General features: G+C 47.4%; 1 protein-coding gene across 3 annotated transcripts in view; it reads right to left on the bottom strand.

Moving 5' to 3' along the window:
- BOC (BOC cell adhesion associated, oncogene regulated) overlaps window positions 1-19,031 on the bottom strand; it is a 70,979-nt gene that overhangs the window by 50,742 nt on the left and 1,206 nt on the right. For all 3 annotated transcript variants that reach the window (XM_032406549.1, XM_032406551.1, XM_032406550.1), the window contains exon 2: window positions 15,402-15,493. The gene's annotated coding sequence lies outside the window, so the exon portion shown is untranslated. The remainder of the gene's footprint in view (window positions 1-15,401; window positions 15,494-19,031) is intronic.

Below are 19,031 nucleotides of genomic sequence, written 5' to 3'. Positions count from 1 at the left end.
GCTGTTCGTGGCCTCCAACAGCTGCAGAGAGGATCCCCTGCTGAAGCGCTGCCATTCCCAGGTGCAAGCCATCCTGGTATGACGAACACCATCGCAGCGTGGGAGGGAAACCCAACGTCTCCGAGGGCAGAGAGCCTGCTAGCTTGCTCCTTCTCATATCCCCAGCAGTGATCGCAGTGCTCGGCACACGGGAGGGGCATGAGAAGTCTTTGCTGGTTAAGTGAAGGGATGAGCTCTTTTCTTCCTGCCTACCCCCACAAGAGTACACCACAGATGGCAGAGGGAAATAGGTGGAGGAGAGGTTAGTGAGGAATGCCTAAAACGGCACTTCTAAAAATCTACTGGATGTAAAAATGTGGTGGCAAAAATAATTTAGGGAAATGCTATGTTAAGAAAAACTAATTAGGTTCCTTTACTGCAGGCCTTTTCAGAGCCTTTAATATGCTGTTAGGCACCGTGAATCACCAAGAGGAGGATAGAGTATGCACTGAAGTCTGAACTTACTTAACCACAGGCCTGGACTTACGAAACCACAGGCCTGGACTTATTTGACCACACTACTCTTTTTTCTCAGAGTACCATTAGTGAGGAGAATTTCATCAAATACACTTTGGGAAATGTTGGCCTAAGAGGTTCCTGGAGCATATCCCAAAAGCAACTTGTAAAACAGCATGATTCCATTTTTGTAATTTAAAAAATTGCATATGATATGTGGCATATAGCTATTCAGAGGCCATAAGACACTTAAATGTTAACATCATTTATCTCTGAAGATTAGGGGATTTGTACTTTTTACATTAAATACTTCAGAAATATTCAAAGTGGTTAGCTATGTAGTTATCACTTTTGTAATTAAAAAGACAAATTTGGGAAAAAAAAAAAAAGGCTAGTATGTCAAATAGTATGTCATCACTGCTATTTTATCTTCCCATAGGCCTGAGGACTTCATTTCCCAACAACCCGTTGGGCCATAAAAAGACTGCTCTTTGCCCCATTATCATATCTGAAGAGATATCTGTGTCCATTCTCTAACATTCAACAACTTTGGCTTATAAGGAACACCTCCTCTAATTCCAGGATCTGCTGCTTCCATACTATATGGACAAGTGTTATGGAAAAAAATGTAAACACATTTAATATTCTGTTAACCTTTACAAATCTGAAATTACTTTGTTTAGTAAATTGTATAAAGTATCCATCAAGAAGTCAGTTTGCTGAAATTATCATGCTGGGCATATTAACATCTAAAGAGTCTTTTTTCCCCCTAAATTACAAATTTCTTAATTTAACTGATCTGTAAATGTAATTAAAAGTCATCGAGATTTAATAAATATAACATACCAGGTTTTGTTGAGATATGGGATTAAGGCAGATCTTTAGAATTAGAAGAAATAATCAATCTTGGTATAAATCAAAGGAAAGTACTTGACCGTTGAGTTACTATGTGTGAGACAACGTACATGCATTATCTTGTCTAACCTCTAAGCAACTCTATGAAGTAGGTGGTATTGTCATCCCCATTTTACAGATGCAGCAATTGAGGCTCAGAGAGATTAAGCATTTTGCTCAAGTAAAGACTTCAAAGCCACGGCTTTTCTGCTTCCCGACTGTTGGTCTTGATGTCCTTGGTCATTTCAAGCAGATACACAATGAGCTGTTTTCCAAAGAAGGAATTGAGAAAGGCTGAAAAAACCAGTCAGTCTGAGTTGGAGTCATGCACTGGCTACTATGTTTTGGGAGGGATTGGTTTGGCAGATTCCACAGTGCACTCTGCATTCAACTCCTAAAGATGTGCTGTCCCCAACCGCACTCAGAGTCAGTCCTGAGGTCTGAGTGCCCAAATCCCATCCAAAAGTTGGCAGCAGTGGTTTGAGTCTGGATCCAAGTTATATGCACCAGCATGTAGCAAGAGACAATAAAATTCTTCCACTTCTTAATCTGGCCTCTCTCATCTTCCTTCTGTACTTACACAAGCATTAGACCGAAGATTGCCAACTCCGGCTGCCCAGAAGAATCATCTGGGGACACCAAGACACCCCAATCCCTGGGCAGCTCCTCAGACAAATATAAGCCCCGCTCTGGAGATGGGGCCAAGGCAGCAGTATTTCACAACTCTTCCCTGGAAACTGTAACGTACAGCCAAGGTTGGGAACCACTGGGTGTCCCTGCCATGGATTTGGGGGCCATTTTGATTCAGAATGTCTATCAGAAGTGCCTCGGTTACATTGGATGCCATGGCTGAAATGCAGAATTTTGTATAAAAATGTTACCTACTAAATTATTTTAAGGAAATTCGTGTAATTTTTAAAGCGAAAACTTTTTTTTTCAATTCCAAAAACTGAGTATCTTAATACATTTTAAAGAATAAAACATTTTCTTAAAGCTTCTCTCACATTTCCTCAAATATTTTCTGGACTTCCAGATTCCTAGTTTTCTCCTCTTCACAGAGAAATAAAACCCCAAGGGGAGGCCACCATTGCAAAGAGCGCCTACTTTGGGGGCCAAGATGGCCTCCACCGTAGAAAAGGAGGTTCAAACTGGTCCTCGGGCCACAGTAACCCTTGCCAGACTGGGGCCATCACCACTACTTCTGGGGCCTGGGAGGTCAGCAGAAGACTTGCACATTTTAGTGCTTGCACATCAAAACCTGAAATGGCAGCAATGAGTCCCTTAACAAAGGCAAAACAGTCTCCAGGGGCTCACAGGCCACCAGGGCGTGGAACAGGTGCTGACCAGCCAGGCTCCCACCACAGCCACTTAAAACCATACTGGACCAGAGGGCTTTGGTTCCACTGGAACTGTCTTTTCGATGTCCCAAAGGGTTAACGGCTTAGCCTCTGGCTTCAGGCCTTCCCCAGAGAGGTCCTTTTTCAGTTTGGTCCCTAGCAGGGGAGGAGATAGCTCCCACCCTCGCCTTAGAGACTTGGTCCCCACCCCACCCCTCCCCCTCCACGGCCCGCCCACTCCAGGAATGAAGCTGCTGCTGCCCAACATATACCCAGACTGGTTTCATCTCCTTCCAAATCCATTTTGTGTCTTAACTTCTGCCAAGAATAAAAATTAAAACACTAACACACACATCATGCGTGTATGGGAGGGGAGGACAGGGCTGGAAGTTTAAACTGAAAAAGACCAGGCAGGGAGCGGGCGGGGCAGGTCACTGATGAAAGGCAGGGCTTGGAGGCTTTGGCCGGGGTCTGTCGTGGGCCTTGGCCTACCCTGCCTGAGGCCCCTGCTGGCTACACCCAGGGTCGGAGCTGAGGGGGAAGTGTTTGCAGCATCTGCCCTCATGCCCCTCCGACGCCCCATTTCATCTCCTTTAACGTCCCCAGCCCTGCCCAGAGGGGCACAGAGCAGCAGAGCTGCCCAGCACTGCAAGGGCTGGAAGTGGACCCCCTCCCCCACACTCGAAGGAGCCCTGTTCCCTGCCAACGCCACAGTGAATAAAATAGCACTTGGAATGACACGCAGGCCTGGTGGTGCAGGCGGCCTGTGGGCTGTCTGTGGCCACCCAGAGGAATGGGTCTGGGGCTGGAGCCTCATTCTCAGAGCCTGCCCCGCCACACCCACAGCCTGCAGGCTCCAGAATCTGGGGGCCAGGCGGAGAGCAGCCCCAGTCTCACTCTCTCCTGTTCTCTCGTGCTGCTACAATCTTCTTTCCCTCTTTCTAGGCAAAAGCAGGAGCCCCTTCACTCTAGAATGATGAAGGCCAACCCTTTACCCATTCAGGGTCCCCCAGGGTTCAGATAATCACCCCCTACCCAACTATGAATCCCACCATCTGCCCACTTTGGGTGAACTGCTCCCCCAATGGTGAACTAAGCACTCATATGACTTGCACCTATCCAGATGGAACCCACCCTGTCTCATGCAATCACTTGCCTTACAAGTCAATCAATGCTTATTGAACACCCATTCAATACCAGGTCTTCAGAATCCAAAGACAGAGTTCAGGCTTTCTCTAAGAGCTCAGCATCGGGTAGGGAGTAACACAGAAACATCTCAGAGCACCATGGAACAACTGGGAATCAAACTCGAGTGCCCCAGGCTGGTGTTCTTTCCTCTCTATGCTGCTGTGAGGAGGGCGGGGAGACTGGATCACACACGTCTTTTGGAAAGAGCAACCTTGTGGCATCCATCCTTGTCCCATCTGGCACACAGATACTAATGAAAACAAACCAATATTAAAAAACAAAACAAAACAAAACAAAAAACCCTTTGTCCTGATAACTGTTGAATCTGGGTGATGGGTAGATGGGGTTCATGATACTATTCTTTTTTTTTAATTTTATTTTTTTTTAATTTTATTATGTTATATTAGTCACCATACATTACATCATTAGTTTTTGATGTAGTGATCCATGATTCATTGTTTGCGTATAACACTCCATGCTCCATTCAGTATGTGCCCTCCTTAATACCCATCACCGGGCTAACCCATCCCCCCACTCCCCTCCCCTCTAGAACCCTCAGTTTGTTTCTCAGATTCCATAGTCTCTCATGGTTCATCTCCCCCTCCGATTTCCTTCCCTTCATTTTTCCCTTCCTACTATCTTGTTTCAGAGGTACAGGTCTGTGATTCGTCAGTCTTACACAATTCACAGCTCTCACCATAGCATATACCCTCCCCAGTGTCCATCACCCAGCCACCCCATCCCTCCCACCCCCCACCACTCCAGCAGCCCTCAGTTTGTTTCCTGAGATTAAGAGTCTCTTATGGTTTGTCTCCCTCTCTAGTTTCATCTTGTTTCATTTTTTCCTCCCTTCCCCTATGATCCTCTGTCTTATTTCTCAAATTCCTCATATCAGTGAGATCATATGATACCTGCCTTTCTCTTATTGACTTATTTCACTTAGCATAATACCCTCTAGTTCCATCCATGTCGTTGCAAAGGGCAAGATTTCATTTTTTTGATGGCTGCATAATATTCCATTGTATATATATACCACATCTTCTTTATCCATTCATCTGTTGATGGACATCTTGGCTCTTTCCATAGTTTGGCTATTGTTGACATTGCTGCTATAAACACTGGGGTGCACGTACCCCTTCCGATTACTACATTTGTTCATGATACTGTTCTTTTGCTTCTCTGTGTTAGAGTTTTTAAATAAACAAATAATAACAAAACTGGTTTTTTTCAAAGGATAACTAGAACATCTCAAACCTTCCCAATCCCACACTAACTTCCAGGAAAACCCCAATGCCACCCACCCACCCACCTACCAACCTACCCGATGTCCTCTCAGTCAAGCCAAACAGCATTTTCAAAAGCAAGTTTCAGTGAGTGCCCAGGTTCTGGTGGGGAAGGTGTGTTCTCTTTGACCTTGAAAGGCTCCCCGGTATTGGGCCAAAGAGGCAGCCCCATCTCTGAAAGGGAACTGCTGGCCATAGCCAGAGGAGACCTACAGAGCCTATCCCCCTAGCCCTCTGGTGCAGGGACCCACAGCTAGTTGGCTGCACCCCACACCCTCTGTTTCCTTTCTGGGGTTTCTCTGTCCGGGATGGGCCTTCCCCAGGACCCTGAGCATATCTCACCACCAACACACCCCCAACTTCTCTGGCTGCAGAACTAACCAAGTGCAGAGGCCTTGAGGCCCAGGTGAAAGACCATCAAGAAAACTGGCTTGGACTTCTGAATCTATCACTTTTCTCTGGGCCTCCATGTCTCTACTATAAAATTCCCAACATACCATAATTGACAAAACTCTTTTTAAATAGCCAAATGCGCCAAGAATATTGGCTTAGGAAAGAATTCTAAGTCGGCAATTTATCTCAAACCGACGTAATAATGATGATGATGATGATGATAATGGTGAGCATCTAGCACCTACTCAGACCAAGCACTTACTTCTCTAATGAGAGAATGTGGATGATGCAATTCAATGTGAAACAACCTCTGGTTTCGATTTCAGAGATACTCATAATCCAGGCTAGAAGTGTCTTGTGGGCAGCAGGCACAGTGCTCAATAATCTGTTCACTGATCAACTGGAAGGCCACCATTTGATGGTTTTAACATGTTTGGGGGCCTCTGCTGTAAGTGACTCAAGAGAGGCAGTCTGCAGGTATCATGAGTCTCAAAGGGTGGCATTCTTCACACTAGGGAGACAGGTCAGAATCTCCATCCTTGGGCAGGGAAACACACCCCATCTTGGCTGAGATGCAAAGAAACAGGTCTCTCTGCTTCCCCCCCATGCAGACCAAGGCTGTTAGGTGCTGGCATTTTTGTTAATTTCCCGTGTGGGGAAAATTAGTTCTGCCCGCCTAGGAGTCCATCTTAATTGGGTATGCTCTTCCTCTTTACTTTCTGACTTTGAAAGCAGATAGACCTTAGTTAATAAGGAGCTTCCTTGTTCCGCTACCATGGAGGCTGGCTTTTTCTAAAGAGGGGAGTAGAGTGGCAGTGGGTGGAATTGGGACCCTGCCCTGATTTCTGCATATTGTTCTGGAAAGTACTAGAGAAGACCCAGACTGCACCAGAGACTTCCTTCTACCAACACTTGCTGAAGCTCCCCAAATCGAACAAGGCCTGTGCTGTGCCTCCCTGAGCATCCCATACTAACAGGCAACCACATCTTGGGAGGTCCTGGCATGATCCCCACAGAATGCCATTCTCTATGCTAAAGGTGATTTTTTAAAAAATGCGTTACATTTATAAATTTATATTTTAGTAAATATAAAGGCTATTTATAAAATCAGCCTTCCTGAGATTTCTTCCACACACCAATCAGGAGAAAAAAAAAACAAGCCCAAATGCTTTGTCAGATCATGTATTTATCTCTCGGTTCGGGAAAAGTGCCCCTGCTCCTAGGCACACTCTGCCTGGCATGTACCTACAGGAGCTGGCCTGGGATTCTCTCTCAGGACTCTCACTGTATCTCCTGTGGGGATGGAATGTTAGGAGGGAGACAGGGGTAAAGGCTGGATTTGGTAAGGAACATGGGGCCCACACTCACACAGCCCAGCAGTTTTCTGTTGTCTGCTTCTTTGGGCAAACCGAGGCAAGGGCCAAGGCTTCCCCTGTGTTGAGTGTCAGTAATTACTGCCACAGCCTCCTAGGCTCTAAAATTAGACTCAGGAAGACAAGGGGCAAGGAGGCTACACCCTGATTGCATAACTAACCACAAAGTCAAGGACAACCTGCCCATAGAGAGCTTGAAGAACTTTAAACACTCCATTACAATAGCGCTCACAATTTTAGTGGCAAACCTGGGACAAGTATTATTTGTCTCCACTTGCACTGGGGACAACTAGGCAGAGCCAATGTATGGTGACCTGGGGCCCTTTAGTGAGTCACTGATCAGGATACAGCTTGGATGGTGGACTGGATGAAGAAGAAAAACCGGAGGAGGAGGCGGTATGGACTTGGACCATCAGCATAGAATTTCCATCATCCAAAAGCTGACTTTCCAAGGGGGCCAAAGAGTCTTCATCCTCCTTCACACTGAACTCTGACACACCTGGCTGGCGTCCTTCAGAGTACAAAGGTACCAGCTGGCCTGAGCTCTGTGTTTATTCCAAACAGGGAGCAATGGAACCTGGGGTCTAAATTTCAGTCCCTCTTCCCCAGGACTGTAACTCTCTGCACCTTGCACACCCCCTTTCCTCAGCCCCTGGAACTTCTGAGCCTCATTCAACCGAATGACCCACAGGACCCATTCGCATGCACTTTCCTTCCCCTAGCTGGGGCCTAGGTCTGAGGAGCTCCCTCCTCCCACTTCCCTTAGAATATCCATCATCATGGCACTTACTCCCCCAGAGGGCCTCCCTGTTTGGAGTGACTGGTGAGTGCACTGGATACTGAGGTGCCTGCCTCCAGCTCCCAAGGAATCCTGGCTCACAAGGGTGACTGAGGAAAGAAGCCCTTCTGGGCAGGGAAAATGTTCTCAGTCTTTCTGTTCCCTATTGGTCTTCCTCCCAAATGACCACAAAACAGGCCTCAGTGCTCTCTCCGGGCTCAGCGCAGACGCCACCGGGACCTGGACAGGGCTGACAGCAGTGACTGCAGAGGCTGGGGGACATGTGGCTGGCCAGTGGATGTGGGTGTGAAGGAGTGCTGCCTGCCTGGGGGAAGCTCACTTCCCCACCCTCCTCCTCCGGCTCCAAAGCAAGTAAAACAAACTACTGAGGAGGAAGACAAACAGCCCCATGTGCTCCTCCTGTCTCTAGTTAGGAATGGGATGGGAAGGTCTGCACAGCTGATACCTCCAGATGTGGAACCAAAACACAGGCAGCTCCCGACAGTTCACCAGCCTGGGCTAAACTCCGGTAGCACCGGGGCCAGGCATGTTCACTGGGAGATGATGAAGGAATGGGACTCGCGGGCTCTGGTCAAGTGGGTCTCAGCACAGGGCTTTTATTCCAGATGGATGTGTGCATGTGGGGGCGGGGGAGGCGACGGGGACAGAAGGCCGTGTTTAAAACCGGAGGAGACTGCCAAGTAAAAGAAGCCAACCTGGAAACACTATATACTGTGTGGTTCCAACTATAGGACAGTCTGGCAAAGACAAAACTATGAAGACAGTAATAAAGAGCGCTGGTTGCCAGGGATTGGGGGACGGAAAGAGAGCGGGCCTAGTAAGTGGAGCATAGGGAATTTTAAGGCAGTGAAGCTATTATTCTGTATGGTACTGCAATGGCGAATAGTTGTTATTATGCATTTGTCAAAACCCATAGAGTGTATAATACAGATAGTCAATGTAAACCACGTGCTTTAGTTAATAACAACGTATCTATATTGGCTTATCAACTCTACAACTGTAACAAATGTACTGCACCAACATCTGAATTCTAGGGGAGAACAGGCCTGGGGTCAGGGGTATGTGGCAACTCTGTATTTTTTACTTAATTTTTTTCTGTAAACTGAAAATTGCAAGAAAAAAAAGCTATTCATTTTTAAGAGTGAAAAAAAATAAAAAACTGAAGGAGGAAGCTCAGGCCTTCAACTTCCTGAGATGCTGTAGATGTTGGGTCTGGGATCTTGGTAGTATAATTTCTCAGGCACATTTGTTGTCAGCACAAGACCTCCTGGGATCTTTAGCCCTATTTTTATTCTTCCTCGGCTTCTAAATCTAGAAGCAAGTCAGAAGTGACTGAGAGGCAATTTGAAGTCAGATCTGTCCCCCTCTGGGCACACATCCAATCATGCTATCCCTGTACACAGCTGTCAGCTCTCCAGCAGCAGAGACCATCTCTGTGGCCTGCGTGCCTAGCATGGGGCCTGACACCACCCCCCCGGCCCTCATGTGTCGGGGGAACTGAACTATTCTCGAATGCATCACGTTCCTCATGTCCCCGGCTTGTGGTTCCAAACTCGATTCAACAGAGCTCCAATTCAACTCAGGTCACTGTGATACCCGAAGGGAGCAGCAAAATGGATAGCTGAGGCACACTGAGGCAATCCCAGGTGAACAACTAGACCGTGGGACTCGGTGGAATGAGAGAAGGCGCCTAGCCAGGCTTAGCACGTGCTGGGCATAAAGTACACGCTCCACAAACCCCTCTGACACGAGTGATGAGGGCGGGCCGGAGCAGGCATCTGCTCTTAGGCCGCCCTTACAGGTGGGACAGCGGGCACACCCACGGACCATCCTGAGTCAGTCACCTTGAGGAAGAAGGAAGAACTGGGCTAGTCTGTCGTGGCCTAGCACACAGCTCCCTGGCATTTCTGAACCAGACGCTCAAATATTATTAGAATTCTCTGCACCACTCTCCCACGTACTCCCATTTACATATACCCAGAACGCATTTTTCTTCTATAAATCCGTATGTAATTATTTGATTTTGTTGGAAACTCATATCACACCTCTTTTGAAATTCAGAAAAGCCCTGCAGACTAGTGGGGGTAAAAATGAACACCAGTTACATATTAGATTCTAATCGAGGCACAGGAAAGACAGTGAGAAAAAAAAAAGTCCCTGGTCTCATGGATCTTTCATTCTGGAGGAGAAGCAGGCAGCAAGCAAATGGACAAATGGATACCTGTCAGCAGGTGATAACCGAGGGAAAATAAATTAGGCTGAAGGGAGAGAGAATGACGAATTAATAAAGGGCAGCTAGGTTCAGGTTAGTTAAGGAAGGCAAAGAAGTCACTCAGCTAGCTGAGTTGCAGGAGCAGCAAGGAGGCCAAGGGGAGGGGGGAGGTGAAGGCAGAGCTGAAAGGGGTGGGGCTGAGGGCACTGAAGGCTTTAGAATTTTCTCTGAATTAAACAGGACCCCCTGGAGAGTTCTGAGCAGAGAAGTGACCTCCTCTGGCTTCTCCGTTGGAAGCTGAAACTGGCTTCTCAATGTGGACAGACTTAGGGGCAGGGAGGTCAGGGGAGTGGGGGCAGAAGCAGGCAGAACCCTGAGGAAGCTACTGCGATAGTCCCATAGTCCAGGGAAGAAGTGGTGGAAGACCAGGGTGGTAAGAAGTTGCAGGATTCTGGATGTATTTTAAAGGTAAAGCCAATATTATTTGTCAATTTAAAGTGGAGTGTGAGAGAAAGAACAGAATCAAACCTGACGCCAAGGTTTCCGGCCTCACAGGCAGAATGGAAGATGCTGAACTGGGAAGAAGCAGAGGAGGAGGCTGGGTGGGAATTCTCTTCATACTGACCAGGTCTGAGGACACCTGAGGGTGCACTGGGCAGGGCTGTCCCACTGTGGGCTCCTCTCTGTCCCCCATCTGCTCACTCCTTTATCCCTGCAGAGCCTTGAGCAGTGGGGGTCCCATCGGCACAGCCTTCCCCCTATTCCTCCTTCCAGCTGTCCAATCCATCAGTAACCCTCACTTCCCGCTACTCCTCTTTCCTTTCCTCCCAACAGCCGCCTTCTCCTGAATGCACACCATGTGCTTCATAAATGCATTATATGCCATTTCTTGCTTCTCTTTACAACAACCTTAAGAAATTGGGATTTCAGAGTCCAGGTAACTAGCCCAGGGTCATATACCTAGGCACTGGCAAGGCCACGATGCAAATCCAGGCCTTTCTGGATCCAAAGCCCGCACTTAACCAGGATGCCACACAATCTCCAACTTGCGAGTGGCCCTCGAAATACTGTTTCCTCCTGAACAACTTTCTAGTAAGATTCACCCCAGACTCTGTCCTCTCAGAAGGGTCGCTCCAGACACTCCCCCAGACTCCTCTGTTCTTCCCTCCCTCAGGAAGAATGTTAACCAGGATCCCCTCGCCATGAGATCTTTTCCTCCCCCAACTCCCGCCAGACCCGGAGACACCCCCACTGCCTCTTCCTGCAAGAGGGAGAAAGACAGCTTGTCCGGAGCTCAGGAAGGGTTTCTGGCAATAGGATGAAGTGCCTCTAGTCCAGGCCCCTGCCCTCAGAAACCAGAGACACAACGGCAGAAGCAGATGCAGCCCATATGGCCACGCTCTGACCTCTGGCCAGTTCCCTAGCAGGTCTTATCTCCTCACTCATCCTGGGCGAGCACAGATGCCAGAGGACTTGGGTTTCTGATGAGAGCAGAAACAGTCCAAATCAGAAGCGTTCTCCTGTGCTAGCTCTCTGCATCCTACTAGTGCTCTGAAAGGCAGCTTTGTGGGGAGGGGGAAATAAAGGCCCAGAGAGTTTCTGTGACTCCTCTCAGTTACCCAACTAGTTGGTCACATAATTGTTTCTTAAGCCCAAGTGTCCTGTGTCTTTCCTCGCTGCAAAGCAGAACCCCCTGGCTTCAGGCTGTCCACGTTTGCCACAGAAAGACACGGAACTAAGGGCAGCTCTGAGTCCTCCACAGCCAAGCCTCCACCACTGCCCTCAGCCAGGAGGGAGAGGTCTGTTGCGCTCTCCTGCAGGTAACTGCCTGTAGAATTCTTCCTGCGGGCTGTCCTGTGAGTATCTGCCTGCGAGGTACTGTCTCCTGGCAGTTACCTGTCTGTCAAAACTCTTACCTCCTTCCCCAGGCTATTTTTCTGTGCAAGCTGCCACTTCTCCTGACCAGGAAAAGTATCTGCTGGGCCAAGCACCTTCTCCCCCTCTCCCCACTGAGGGCACAGAGGACCTGCTTGATCAGACTTGCAGAAACCTGAGGAGCAAGTGGATTCAGCCGGCATCTACAGTGGACGCAGAGACTCAGCCAGCCAATTCAGATGATGTCCGGGGGTGGGGAGGGGGGTGCCGGAGATGGGAGAGGCAGGAGACATGTTCTGAGATGAGACCCAGGAGGAGGCGGCTTTCAGAACTGTCTACAAAGCCTGACACACTCTGTGCCACACAGCCTGGCTTCCCTGTGCGGCTGCTGCGCCGGCCAAAGCCTTCCAGCTGTGGTCCCAGTTGTCAGCTTGTGTCTCTTAAGGCAAGTCTCATCAAGGCCCCCACCGGCCCGGTACACTTGTTAGTTGCAAAAGAAACAGTCCTCCCCGCCACTCCCCCCACCCCAAGCCAAGAGGACTCTTCTTAGTGGGAGGGATTGTCTGGGTATTTTCTTCCTGCAAAGCCTGAGTTTTGGAGTCAGCAGTCTTTCGATGAAATCTTGGCTCTGCCACTTACCAGCTGTGAGGGCAGGACAAGTCACTACAATTCTTTAAGCTTTGGCCCCTTATCTGCAGAACAGGATCATACTGCCCGTCTCCACAGGACTATGGAGGGGCACGTGGGGGGTGCAGGGTAATACCTGTAGGCTTTAGCACAGGACCCAGCACACAGTCGGTGCTCATTAAATGGCAGCTATCATTCTGCACATCACCAGAAGGACAGAAGAGGCAGGGGGGCTGCCTTGTTGGCACCGGGTTTTCCGGACCTCAGCCTGCCCTCCAGGTCCACAGCTGATTCCCTGAGTGATGGGGTGAGAATAGTAATTCTCCCCTCCCATGATGAAGAGTACCTGCCCCTCCTGTGTGCTTACCCTCTTGAGGGAGCCTCGCCACATAAACACAAGGCTCTGTCTATAAAATCGGGGGAACAAAAATGAACCCCTTCACAATACCACCCTCAGCAACCTTTCCATTTTTTTTTTTTTTCACCAGGGCTCAAGACCTTTGTGGTGTTTCAGTGACAGGGGATTGGCTGCCAACCTTCTTGTTCCCCTTTGGGCAGGAGAGCTGAGCTCCCCCACCCCTCCTCTCTCCCATTGTCAAAGACCACCCAGTGAAACTTGCTGGCAAGCTTCCACAGTCCAGACAGGCAAGAGCCGGGCCTAACCATCCAGCCTCCATCCCTGCAACACAAGGCTAGAGAATGAAAAGCACCTGACCGTGGGGCTTTCACCTGGAGTGGACACAGCCTTCACGATGGCAGACCCTGAGTGGTGTCAAGGAAGGGTGGCAGGTGAGTGCTTAGAAGGCCTGTACATTGGAAGAGTCATTAGAATCTAACTCTTGGCTATACCACAGTAGATTTTTATGTAACTTGTTCACTACAAAACTCCCATTCATAATGACAGAGGTAAACAGCCATGAATTTCCATTGCTTTCTGTGGACTCACTGTGCTGACTGACTGCATTATGAAATCCCCCTCACGTGGACACAGGTACATAAAAAGGAAGAGCTAGCATAACACCACTGTGGGATGATAGTCATTAAGGGCAGAAAGAGAGTCAAGTGGCAGGGATGATCTGTGAAATAATTAAGAGCAGCCTCTGCTTTCATAGAAAAGTAATAAAGCCAGAACCCCCCAATTTTCCTCTCCAATTAACTGTGACCCATACCTAATAAACTTGCTGTGATTGTAATGTTAGGTAAACTCAGACTAGTAAAGGCACCTGGCTGGGACTACTCTGGAAAAATATTGGCAGGGCCAGGGGAGGTAGGGGAATGCTCTATTCCAGAGTCCAATTCCAGCCCTGCTTGGTGGGGGGGCCTCCAACGTCAGCCAGCTCCGCAGGCCCTCTTCCTCTTACCTATAGCTCCCATCCTGTGTGATAGTTACCTCTCAGCAGCCAAGGAGGTTCCTGGGCAAGTGGAGAGCCCAGCGACTTTTATTTGTCCCTAAAATAAATGTCCCCTCATTGGCTACTCTGGAAAGGATTTCAGAGTTAGCAAACCTGATGCACACGGAGAACAAAGGGCAAATGAAACTGAAAGGTAAAAAGCTGAATTCAGGCATGTTGTTTCTAAAATTCTCAGCTGAAATCTGACATGGATGAGGAAGAAGAAAAAAATTACACATTTCTCCTCCCCACCCCTGGACCCCACTGACAGCTATTCAGTAACTAGTTTTAGAATCCTGTCTAAGACTCAAATTTCTGAGATTCTGTATTCAATGCGGAACTTCCAGTTTTTAACTTTCCTAAAATTAACAAAAGTACTCTGAACTTGCAATCTCCTGTTCCAAGAATACTTGAGTCTATCATCTGCTGAAGAAAAGTAAATTTTCAGGGAGAAAATCATGAACATGTACAGGCAGAAGTCAAAGAACAGTTCAGCCCTGCCAGTCCCATCTATGCTTTAAGACTTAGTCTGAGATACTGACTCTCCTCCCTCAAGAAGTCTTTCTTAATTGACCCTGTCCAAGTACTTTAACACTACAATTTGTATTGCAGTGTTCCCTTCCCTTCAGTAATGCAATTCTGGATGGTGTGGGCTCTGGTATTGATCTCAGGCATACAGCAAGTGCCCAATAAAAGTTTGTCGAAAGGATGAAGGCTCCAGCCTACACATACATCATCACCCTCATCTTGTCCAATGCTGTCCAAACTCATTTTAGAGAAGAATAAACATTCCTTTGCCATACTTTCTGCTGTTCAGCTCCTTTTGAGTTATTTTTTTTATTCAACCCTACTTACCCAGGCCATGTTATGTACTTTCCTGTTACTTACCAGGAGAACTAGTTGAGACTTTCCTCAACATTTTCTCTGGCAACCAAATGAGGCTGACTGTATTACTGGCTCTGATCTGTCTCCTATGATTTTCTCTTACTGCCCAATAATCCTGTCCCAAACATCAAAGGCCTTCTTTGAAGATAAGGCCAAATTCACCATTAGGAAAGGAGAAATTATTTCCCAACTTTATTTCAAAAGTTGGAATGACACAGAATCCCTCTGGGTTTTGTGAGATAAACACTGCCCAGTATAGCAGATCACAAGGCATTCGCCGTAATACCACTGACAGAGACATAAACACAGGGCTTTCCTCACCCAAACCTAAGTAGGAGTTCTCTACAGCAGCCTCAGACTCCAAATCCCATAGTAAATGGTTTGTATCCAACATGTTGAACAGATTTTCTTGAAGGAAAGGAGGGTTCAAACAGCCAGCCCAAGGGAAAGAGGTCACCACCAGCTCTGACTGAAAGAGTGTCTGAACTGAACTAGAACCAATTTGTCTGGTCCAGATTCCACTCAGAGCCAGACCCTTCTAATGCCAAAGGATGAGAAACACTCTGTCCTCAAGAGGCAACACAAAACAGGAAAAAAAAAGACTGACCCAATAGGCCAGAGGTATTAGACTGTGGGCAGAAAACCTCACCTGCTTCTTCTACTTCATTGCTGCTACCCTCAGATGGTGTAAGTGCTGACAAGACTTCATGGGTCATGGGTTCCAGGAAGTTTGTGCTGGGACTGGGGAAAAAGAGAAGTGTCTTATCTTTTGAACAACAAAACAAACAGTTCCAAAGTACTGGCTTTTTATAAGGTGCATTGCTATAAACCATAGTAATTCCTTATTAATCCATTTTATAAATAAGAAAACAGAAAAAGCAGTTTTTCTAAGATCCTAGGCTTCCTTAAATCTTCAGTTACCTGGTCCCCTGTAGAAATGAAATGAACCATGGATTAAGGACAATGATTACATTGAAAAAAGTCTGATCTTAATAAAACCATTACCTTTGCAACCAGCAGCCCATTTTCAACAATATTCAAATATCTCTCAAGAACACATTATTAGCGGGTCTCATACAAAGTAAGGTAGGCTTATAGGAAAGGGGTTTGGGGTGTTAAGGCAGCAAGCAAGGAATGAGCCCAGCAAAAATCAAGGGTCCGCTACTAGACAGGTTCAGGCTGGAGCAGAAGGCTCCGACTGCAGGAATATTATCATGAGGTGGGACAGAGCCACATGTGAGAGGGCTAAGAAATTTGGGTTGTAAACTTAGACTGTTTGAAGTTGGGTGGTGACTTGTTTATGGGACTGATGGAGGATGGGTGGGGTGGTGACAGGTAGCCCGTGGGAAGTCTAGCCATGCGTCGGCAACAATTGTCAAGGGTGTGAAGAAGCACGGTGGCAGCAGGCATGGAAAAGATGGTATAGATGGAAGAAGAAGAAAAGAAAAGGGAACGATGGGGCAAGCTTGGAGAGGATGGCGAACACAGTGGCGGTGGAGATGCAAGCAAGCATCGATGAGTTAGTTCAGTGGTTTGAGTCAGTGTGAATGGGGTCCTCAGAAGAGCCAGGGCTTCAACCCAAGTTCCCTAAACCCCACTGCAGTGCCACTGGAGATGGAGCCTCTAAACCTGACTTCTCACCTTCCTCCTCCCCTTCCCTACCCATACCAACCCTGAGGGCTCCAAGGAGGCAAAAACCCTATTTAGGGAGGCTTTTTGTAAACATGGATTTCTAGATTAAAAACACCCACTTCCATTCCACTCTCCCCCCCCCACCAGGCCCCAAATATTTGATTCGGTCCCATGAATGATGAACATATGACATGTGAAGGCTCCATGTGGGAGCACTCTTAGGATTTAGGTTGTTCCCACCAATAGTGAAGTAGGTTGGACACATCTGTTCCCTGTGAGTCTTTGGACAAAAATCTCTAGATGCTTCACTGTTGACTACAAAAACATCTATACTTTTATCACAACTGTGAAAGGTATGTATGCGCATGGAGGAACAAAACCAAGTTGTGCTATAGTATGGGAATGTGGGTCATTTAAAAGAACATTTTTTAATTATTAGTAGATGCTTGTGCAATAAATAAAAATTGGGGGGGGGAGGGTTTAGTTTGGAAAACCATCCTTTAACTAAGAAAGCTTCTTCTCCTGGGGCAAGAAAGCTCCCAGTCCAGGGTCTGATGTACTAGAAATGTTTGCTGAATTGAAGTATGGATATGACAAGAAGTTCTAAATGATAAGGTAAAGAGATTTTTTTAATGTAACAAATCACTTTATTTCCTCTGCTTCCCCAATTTCCACTCCCTTCCTCTTTCTCTTATTTCCCCAGAAAGCAGACTCCAAATGTATAATATCTTTTGGTGCCAGGTTAATACTTCCTTACTCAAGAGGCCAGAAAGTACTGGACATCAATTAACTGGGGCACATGGGTCTTCTTCAGCTTCTTCCCACTTGTTTGAAAGACAGAGAGAAAACCCCTTATTCATTAACCCCATCAGTGACTTTGCTGAAGTCTGAATCCAGACCCCCTAAGGTCTTGTGGCATACTGTGACCAGACTCAATTCTTGCTCTTCTTGCTTAAGCCCTGGGGGTCCCTGGGGAAGTCAACTGAATTATTTAAGGAGTAAAATCCCCTACTCCTTCTTAGGGAATGGAAATCATAGATAAGTTGCAGAAGAGAGCTGGGAGCCCAAACACTTGAAAGAGCACTTCAAAGAAAGGAAAATCTCCAAATCCATTTGAAGGATGGAAAGGAACACCCTCTTATCACAAGTTGGCCAACCAATCCACAGCTAAGCGGGTCCTCTGTCCCCCACCCCTAGCTGTGGTCAGTCAAGGGACCAACCACCATGGCCTCTAGCAATCTGTCCAGAGTAAAGCCAATGTCTGTGTCTTGGGCAATTTCTCCTGAGGAAATGTCTCTTACAATGTTACTCCTCTCAGATCTCTTGAAAGAGGATGAAAGGGACAGTGCCTGACAGCTCAATCCTCAAGATTTCACAGGAATAGACAGCCTCCAGGCTCCTGAAGAGTCAAACTGAGAAATAAAGGGGGGGGGGGGCAGTGTCAGCCAAGTGGCACAATGAGGCAATTCTTAACTTCTTTCATTTTTACCTCTTACATAAACTCACTCTAAAACTCATCTGGCAAGAAAATCATAACTCCACTGCTGTTTCCACCCTGCCTCTGTCCCACTGACCCCAAGGTGCTTCAGGATTACCATGGTAACCTGGGTTTCAATTATGAGACCATTAAAAAGTGCCAATTATAAGACCTCAGAAACGTTCCTGGGAAACCTGTTACACACCTCAAAACGGCCAAGCTCTTGCCTCAGATTCACTTAAGTGAAGTTCAGAAAATAGGTCACCCAGATGTATAGGGGCCCCAGCCCCCACCTCAGTCCAACAAGACTGTGTTATAATATTGTCCACACTGACCAGGAGGAAATGGAGATTGATTTATTGGCTGTAATCAGAGGGATGAAAAAACCATCACAGAGCGGAGCCGTGTAGGGCCCAGCTGTGGAATAAATCAAAAACACTTGCACACTCAAGAATTTTGAAAATTACATTTATTCAATGTTCAATGTTTGCAAAGTTCTGAACAAAGAACTAGGTGACAAAGGTGAGTCGGGTACAGGGTACTTGGAGGTGGCACAAGGGCTTGAAACCCAAGTATACTTTTCACTCAGTCCACTTAAAGAGGTAACTCTGAGTCAAAAACTTCTTCGAACTCATCTGAACTTGCTAAGAAGGGGTGGGGGAGCGGCAGAATACCCCACCACACCCATAAAGTGCCTGTTTAGGATTGCTGGTGTGTGGTTTGGGTATTCTTAGCTCTACTGCCACATCTCTGGAAGAACACAACAACCCTTCAAGTCACCCTGCCACTGCCACCCCCATCCCCCAAACAAATCCCCAGGGCTCCTTGAAGTCCTCCAAGTCCGCCGCCCCTTCCCCCTCAAAAACCTCCTATCACCTGGAAGAGCTAATTAACATTTGGCACCCTGAAAGTTAAGCAAGGCCTTCAGAAATCCAGCAGAAAATTCTGCCTGGGCTCCTTGCCCCTCTCTACAGCCCCTTCCCACCTGTTCCAGGGGTTCATTTCCCCACCTCTCACAGTCACACAAACAAAAACCCTAAGAACACAACTCCAGGAGGATGCGCGCGCGAACCAACACTCACACACTCCCTCTTGCCGCTGCCCCAACGCCACAGACACCTCTGGACAGCCCATTTCAGCCTCGCCCCTTGAAGTCCCCCCCCCCCCCCC

This window comes from Phoca vitulina, unplaced genomic scaffold (genome assembly GCF_004348235.1).
Source record: "Phoca vitulina isolate PV1807 unplaced genomic scaffold, GSC_HSeal_1.0 scaffold8, whole genome shotgun sequence".
Classification (NCBI taxonomy): Eukaryota; Metazoa; Chordata; class Mammalia; order Carnivora; family Phocidae; genus Phoca; species Phoca vitulina.
Note: the sequence above shows the minus strand (reverse complement) of the source record. Positions and strands in the feature narration are given on the sequence as shown.